Below are 7,332 nucleotides of genomic sequence, written 5' to 3' on the forward strand. Positions count from 1 at the left end.
TAACTTGAAGGAAGAAAATGAAGAACAAACAAAGAAAAAAGGCCCTTTTCAGGGCCATCCAAATGCTTGTGCAGAGGTTGACAACAACTTTATTGTGAGATGATGAATGATGCTGACGCAGCGTTGAGATTAAGCCCTTGTTTTCTTTTTTGCAATGCTAAACATTACTGCTGGTTAAATGTAAAATGATGCACCTACCTCCAGACATTAAGGGGGCTACCAGAGATGTAGTGTCAATACACCAGAAAACCTGCATGTTCTACGAGGCACCGTCACATAGGCATTGGCCAAATTTGCTCTTCTGTGAGCTTTGATAGGATATGCCGTAGATAGTATAGAGGCCGCCACCTACTGTAAGGGGGAGGTGCAGTGTTCGAACATTGGGGGCTGAGGCATGGGGGTCGTTTCAGTATGTACTAAAGATTCCAAAATTTTACAAAAGGTTGCGCCCAGATATTTATCCAGATCCCCCAACACCCCTATTTTTTTTTCCTTGTGTTCCAGCGTTATAATGTAACTGCACCCCCAATTTTTTTGCAACCCCCTCCCCCCTCCCAAGCTTGCGGTTCTGAATAAACTACCGATTTTGCGTTTGCCACCGTCCAGAAATGTAAGGAACGCACAATTCTATATTTCCATTGCTGTACAAGTTCCATTGTAGTTGAAGCCCTTACGAAGCTGCCTTTTGTGAGTCCCCGCTTCAGATGCCAAGGGGCATTGCCAGTGTGGGGCAGGGAAATTGAGGAAATCACGCTGATAACTGTCTGTGCATAGCAAATAATAAATATTTGTGTGAATGAAGAATTGGATGTGGACCTATGAATGGCTCTTGAATGGACAACACTCAGTAGTAATAATATTAAGGTGGGAGAGAAAAACAGTGAGAGTTAGCAACATGGACCCCTGACCCCTGGGCCGACTTCACTCGCGTATTTTTTTCTGCGCGCGGCCTGCGGCGCGTGTGCGGATGGTTGCCCGCGCACTTATAACATGCATATACGAGGGATGTTCAAGTCAAACCGGGACTTTCTGTCCTGAGTGTAGAAATGACTCGCGCTACTTCTTTTTCGTCATTATCATACGCGAGAGGCCTCCACGTTCACCACGTGGTGGTCCAACGTTTGTGTAAAACAGAAGACACGTATGCTGGACAATACGGCCGACAACGAGGTGAGCACACACATCGAACAGCGAATTATCATGAACTTTCCTGTGAATGAAGGCGTACAGTCATTTGAAATTCACAGAAGACTTCAGGCTCAGTATGGCCACGATACACTTAGCCGCAGCAAAGCGTTTGAGTGGTGCAAGCGGTTCCGAGACGGCCGTACATCAGTGCATCCAGCAGCATCATGCAGACGATCCCGGCCGGGGCGGCTCAGAGCCCAGTGTCAGAGTTCCTGAGAACATCCAACTTGTGGAGCGCCTGATCCTCAAGGACCGACGGATAACATGTCTCGAACTGGCTCGAAAGACGGACCTTTCTGCGGGAACGTTGAACACTATCATTCATGAACACCTCCAGTTCCGGAAAGTTAGTGCCCGTTGGGTCCGGAGGCAGTTCTCCGTGTTTGACCGGAAGCGAAAACTGGAAATCTCCAAAGAGCTAAGGTACCGTTTCGACACTGAAGGACAGCCGCTCCTTGATCGGATCATCACATGCGATGAAACGTGAGTCCACCATTTCACTTCTCAGTCTAAACGCGCATCAAAACAGTGGAAGCATCCGGGCTCACCAGCTCCCAAGAAGTTCCGAAGCACCCCGTCTGCGGGTAAGGTCATGGCCGTGGTTTTCTGGGACAAGGCTGGCGTTGTTCATGTTGATTTTCTCCGCAGTGGTAGCACAATCAATAGTGCACTGCCAGGTTCTCAGGGCGCTGCAGCAAAAGCAGCCGGGCCTCGCCACCAAAGGAGTCCTCCTCCTACAGGACAATATACGCCCGCATACCGCGCACCTCACGACACACACCTTACAGGAACTTGGCTGGGAGTTGCTGCCATATTCCCCTTACAGTCCAGACCTCGCGCCCAGCGATTTCCATCTCTTCGGGCCACTGAAGGCGTTCCTTGGGGGTCGCCACTTCAGCTGCAACGACGAGGTCAAAGATTGCGGTCCGATTATGGCTGCTACGCGCCGGTAAGGATTTCTACGATGCTGGCATCCAAGCCCTCGTGAAACGCTGGGACAAGTGCATTAATGCAGCTGGAGATTACGTTGAAAATAAAACTAATTTCTCGCCTGTAAGTTAATTATACTTTTGCGAAAAATGAAAAGTCCCGGATTGACTTGAACACCCCTCATATAACTTTGATCTTTTTATATCTTTGATATCTTTGATCTTTGAGGATTATCTTTGATTTGCCTTATTTATCCAATGTTTCATATCGTTTTGCGAAAAATGAAAAGTCCCGGTATGACTTTAACACCCCTCGTACATGCAAAGAGGAGTCAAGCAAAATGTACAAGTTGAAATATATTTATTAAAGCCAATTATATTTACAATAGTGCTGGGAATTGTGCCAATTGTAATGCCAATAGTGCTGCCAATTGTGATGCCAATCAAGTGAAGGAGAAAAACGCAGCCAAAAACCTGAAGCAGAAGAAACACAATGCACGTATCAAAGAGTACACGTATTACAGGTATGATGCAGTAGCATCGAAGAGGTATCCCACGTCAAACACAATATTTTTTATTAATGGTAATCATACACACAAGCTTTCAAAAGAATCAGAATTAAAATGAAGTAGCACATTTAATCAAAGAATATATTATTAACCAATATGATTACAATCAAAATTACAAGTTGTATTATAAAAAGTCGAATATTCCTATATGTGAGCATCATCATTGCAACAGTAGAGTTTTGATTACAAGTTCCGAGAGATGTAAGTAATTTCGAGCACAATATGGAAGCTAAGTTTAATATTCCAACATGACACAATTAATCTATTTCTTATGAAGTGAATAGCGCAGACATAAGGAAATAATTCGAATCAACACGATCAACAGATAGCATTAATATAGGAACAAACCGACATATCCTCCAACATGTAAGGAAATAATAGCTAAACACTGCTCTATCAAAAACGAGAAACGGACGTGACTTTTAATCCAAAAGACATTCTTAATCAATACGATTACAATCAAAATTACAAGTTTTATTATAACAAGTCTGAGTCGCGATCACTATTATCGCAACACTAATAATTTCCTCATTATCATATTTATTATTAAGTGTTTTAAGTAATTTCCAGCACAATAGGGAATCTAAGTTGCATATATACCAACATGGCGCAATTATTCAATTTCTTATTAAGAGCCAAACCTGCGCATCATTCAACACGTAAACAACAGATACAGGCAGGAAAATAATAGCGAAACAATCTATCAAAACGAGAAACATTACAAATTTAATACTGTGACTAGCACAGGCTTAGCGCTGAAGGACAGAGGAACACTCTAAGCGGCACATTCTCCAACATGTAAACAACAGAGCATCATCCATCAAATCCATCATTGAACCATCATAAAATCATCCTCGTGACTTAATCTAATCGAACACTATATAATTTTCATTCTAACAGACACTACAAACATTACTTTGTTTTATGAATCCAATACAGAAAATAGTTATGTTAAAAATGAATTTCGCCGCATAGCATGCTCCTAGCCAACAACCAGCTCTAATGATATCTGCCCTGATTTGTTGAAGACAGGAGGCGTACGCCTGTTTTGTGACAGTTATGAACATTTCGAGCGCAATAGGGAATATAAGTTTCATATTCAAACAAGGCACAACTTTTAATTAATCAATTTCTTATTAAATGAATAGCATAGACGTAAGGAAATAATGAGAAACAAAAGAATCAACAGCTAGCCTTAACAGAGAGCTAAACCTGCGCACCACCCAACACGTAAACAACAGATACATGCAGGAATGTAATAGTGAAACACTCTATGAAAAGGAGAAATATTACAAATTTAATACTGTGACTAGCACAGACTTAACGCTGAAGAACGGAGGAACACTCTAAGTGGCGCCACGTAAAAAACAACAGAGGAAAATATTCTATAATTGAACCATCATAAAATCATCGTCGTGACTTAATCTGATGGAATACTATACAATTTTCATTCTAACGAACGCTACAAACCTTACTTTGATGGAAGCATCCAACACACAGGCACGATACGATGTGACAGGATCTCGGTTTTTCTTCAAAGCCCGGAGACATTATCTCTCTATCTATACGCCCAAAGCGAAGCAACTGCGCATGCTTTATCACTCAAAGGGTTGTGGGGGCACTATTTCTTCGTTCAGCAAACAGGACGCTCTCAAGGTCAGATAAGTAGTACAAAGGCGATATATTTTATTGTACATCGGAAATAGATGTACGCATAATTCGAGGGGATCACTATCTTTTCACATCCTTTCCTTGAAACGGAAGTATTTCATCGAAGTGGATGACAACTCGGCTAAGCTTGTACAGAGGCCATGTTTTTTTTATTGAACATGTAGAGAAGGTCCAAATTATTCAATGATAGCAACAATACTCAATCAAAACGAGAAACAACTATAATTACATCATTTTTTTGTAATATCTCGCAACAGAAAGTTATATATTCAGGGTGTCCCAGAAAACGTGTAATTGAATTATAATAAAAAAAAGTACATCTCCAGTCATGTGGTCAATGGTATTTGTTCTTACTGGGTTTTTGCCACCTCCTCATGTGAATGTCCTGTAACGCAAGTTTAATTATGTAAAGTTTTGCGAGCTTAAGCCGGAAATTTGCCTAGTAAAGGTCACTTTTTTACCCCACCAATGTAAAGAGCGTGTCTAATTTAGTGAAATCAATGATAATTGACAAGGATATTCAGGAGCTATCCCAACGGAAAAAATAGCCGAACATCATGCTCTATGGAGGTCGCACAGAATAGCGCACGATGAATTTTTCAGCGCAATCTTTGTCAGTCCGACGAAAGGAGGTTGAATCCCAGCCCTCCCCGACGTCGCAGAAAGAGATAAAACAGGCACGGCTTATCACGTTCGGCTTTCGCTGGGATAATGCTTTCCCTCTCCCAATTTTAGGAACAGTTACTTTTTCTACTATCACTCTGTGGGCTGGCTTCGGAACCTCCTTTCGTCGCACTGAGAGCGATTGCGCTCAAAACGTCATCGCGCACTATGGTCCGGTGCCCCGGAAAGCATGATATTCGGCTATTTTTTCCGATGGGATAGCTCGTGAATATCACTGTGAATTATCATGGATTTGAGTGAATTCAGCACGCTCTTTATATTGGTGGGGTAAAAAAAGGTACCTTTACTTGGCAAATTTCCGAGTTCAGTTCGCAAATATTTACATAATTAAACTTGGAGTACATGACATTCACATTAGGAGGTGGCAAAAACCTAATAAGAACAAACGCTGTTGACCGCATGATTCTAGGTGACGTAGTTTTTTTTATTATAATTCAATGACACGTTTTCTGGGACACCCTGTAGTTGAACCACACAGAAATATCAAATGTGAAATGCAACTGAGAAATATGAGGCATTCCCATCTCAGAGATTATTTTTACTAATGTCGATCAAGTGAATACCTGAAACAAAGTCAAAACAATAATTAATTCAGACAAATCCTTTCTAAACAAGCAGCGTGAACACCACAAAATCTGTCCATCTCTTCAATGTAGAGCAATTGTCCGATCTGTTTTCGTGTGCGCCTCTACACTTAATTGTAGAGCATATCTAGAAGTAAAAGCATATCTATGCGCGCATCAACCGGGCAAAGAGTGTTTTGCTCTTCCTTAATGCTACTCCTTCGTGCCCTGCGCCCTTTGGCACTCCTGTTAAAGACGATGTTCGCATACTAGGGCATAACTTTAATAGCTGCGGACTGTCGCAGTCCTCATGGCTGAGGGTGCACCAGCGCAGTGTCCCCGTTCTTGCTGATCTCAGAGGTTTGGTGCTCCCTATCACGTGTCGAGCCCGTCTTGCCACCTCATGGTTTTTCAGTAAGTATTGGTACCATGGCAGTGTCGTTATTCCCCCTCGTCAGATCTTGGTAGCTGCTACTCGCACAGCTTTTCGTTTCATCTGGGGTGGCAGCGTGGAATGGGTGTCACGCGCCCTCATGTGCTTGCAGCGGGAGTTAGGTGGCCTATGGGTTCCACATATGAAGACCAAGTGCCTTGCCCTTGGTCTTAAAGGTATTTTTGATGCGCTCATGGAGCCGTGCCACCCTGCCCATGATCTGTTACAGTTCCTCCTCGGTCCTGATGTCAGGTTTTTTTTGGCTTTTTCGCTGAGTAGGCCTCGATCTGAGTTTGTCGCACCCCACCTCAAGGAGTATGCCTCCTCCATGCGGCGCCTGCGCGAGTCCTACCCAGGTGAACGCATTTCTACGTGGACTGTGAAGCGACTGTACAAATCCCTCTTGGAGCTTCTTCCCACGCCTCCGGCGGCTGTGGGCCTTGGTGTGCCCCGGCTGGTTGCTTGGCGTCTTGTCACCGCGGGCTGGTTCGACGCACGACGGCTAGCCTGCAATGATGCTTGGCACAAGGCGTTTTACCGCTTCGGGACCGTCTGGCTCGGTACGGAGTCACCACTCCTTTCTGTCCATTCTGTGCTTGTCACAAAACTGCGGAACACGAGTTTCATCAGTGCCTTGTGCCCGATACGCTATGGCACAAAGTTGAAGTCCTGTTCGGTGTGTCACGCATTCGGTGGGCTGTCATTCAAACGCTCTTTCAGCCTCCCGTCCCGCATCACGATAGGAAACAGTTCCTCCTTCTGGCAGTTGAGATTAACTACCAGGTGTGGATTTCTCGCTGCATTGCAGCACAGGGTGGCCGCATCCGTAGTGTAGCAGAAGTGCTAAATCTTGTTCGAGCAGGGGTTCGTCGCGCTCTTCGTAGAGAGAGAGCTGTGCTGGGAGCTGTACCCTTTGCAAGACGGTGGCAGACATCTTCCGTCCTCTTTGAAGATGATAGAGGTACGTATGTGCTTCACTTTTAGGTGGCCATGTACAGTGTGCCGTTGTCACGTTCGCAGCTTTCCGCGAGTATTCGTTCGTTGCATGCTGACGTCCAGCACACATATTAATCTAGAGGTCATATTGCTCTAGAGTTGGCATCTACGTAGCCTTAGTTTAGTCCGTGTGAAACGTTAGAGGGAGCCAGTCTGTGTGGCTGGTCTTCCGCTCCGATGCCAATACATGTGTGTGTGTGTGTGTGAGAGCATATCTATGCTAATTTTATTGTTTAAAAATTTGTTATGCTATCTAGTTTAGAAAGTTATTAATATCCACCTGCCATGAGAATTATGGA

This window comes from Ornithodoros turicata, chromosome 5, assembly GCF_037126465.1.
Source record: "Ornithodoros turicata isolate Travis chromosome 5, ASM3712646v1, whole genome shotgun sequence".
NCBI classification, from domain to species: Eukaryota; Metazoa; Arthropoda; class Arachnida; order Ixodida; family Argasidae; genus Ornithodoros; species Ornithodoros turicata.